Below are 962 nucleotides of genomic sequence, written 5' to 3'. Positions count from 1 at the left end.
ACCCTTAACGTAGTTCTCGGGATATTCAGCGTGACACAGAGTGTGACAAGGCTGACCCTTTGAATTACAGGCACAACAGAAACAGGAAGAAAGAATGAGAGAAAGTTGTGGTGAAAGAGTACAGCAGGGTTCGCCACCACCCCCTGCCGGAGCCTCGTGGAGCTTTAGGTGTTTTCGCTCAATAAACACTCACAATGCCCGGTCTGGGAATCGAAACCGCGATCCTATGACCGCGAGTCCGCTGCCCTAACCACTGGGCCATTGCGCCTCCACTCGTGTGTATATATATATATACATACATGCACACACGCATGCATGCACACACACATGTGGATGTAAAAAAAAGAGAAATGGACTGCATCCTGGAAATACTGCAATACCAGGACAACCCATGGCAAAGGCGGAGCAAGCCCCTAACTCTTCGCCTTGTTCTAAAAAGCAGTTTAATATCGATAGCCCCCAAATAGGGACCATATCAGATATTAAGCTGATAAGAACAGATGCTACACTTTGATCTTAGCAAAAAGGCCGAGAAGCGATATATTTACGTCCATGTACATTAGCGGTTCGGCAAAAGAGTCTGATAGAATAAGTACCTGGCTTTAATAAAAAAATAAGTACTTGGGTACTCCAGCATGGCCGCAGTCGAATGATTGAAACCAATAAAAGATAAAAGGTAAATGGATACGAGGAGATAACCAAAAGTAACCGCAAACGTCCTTTGTGAAGGCGGTGAGCTGGCAGAGTGGTTAGCACGCCGGGCGAAATGTTTAGCGGTACGTTCTGAGTTCAAATTCCGCCGAGGTCGACTTTGCCTTTCATCTCTTTCGGGGTCGATAAATTAAGTATCAGTTGAGTACTGGGGTCGATCTAATCGACTTGCTCCTTCCTACAAAATTTCAGGTCTTGAGCCAAGAGTAGAAAGGAAACGCCCTCTGTGAGACAAGCTCGTTGTAGTTCAG

General features: G+C 45.9%; 1 non-coding gene across 1 annotated transcript; it reads right to left on the bottom strand.

The window, feature by feature from the left end:
* Positions 1-345: 345 nt before the first annotated feature.
* Positions 346-540, bottom strand: LOC128248207 (U2 spliceosomal RNA). Its single transcript, XR_008264498.1, has one exon. It is a non-coding gene; the product is annotated as a U2 spliceosomal RNA (small nuclear RNA).
* Between the last annotated feature and the right edge of the window lie 422 nt (positions 541-962).

This window comes from Octopus bimaculoides, chromosome 6, assembly GCF_001194135.2.
Source record: "Octopus bimaculoides isolate UCB-OBI-ISO-001 chromosome 6, ASM119413v2, whole genome shotgun sequence".
Lineage (NCBI taxonomy): Eukaryota > Metazoa > Mollusca > Cephalopoda > Octopoda > Octopodidae > Octopus > Octopus bimaculoides.
The sequence above is the reverse complement of the archived record's forward strand: the minus strand, read 5'-3'. Positions and strand labels throughout refer to the sequence as shown.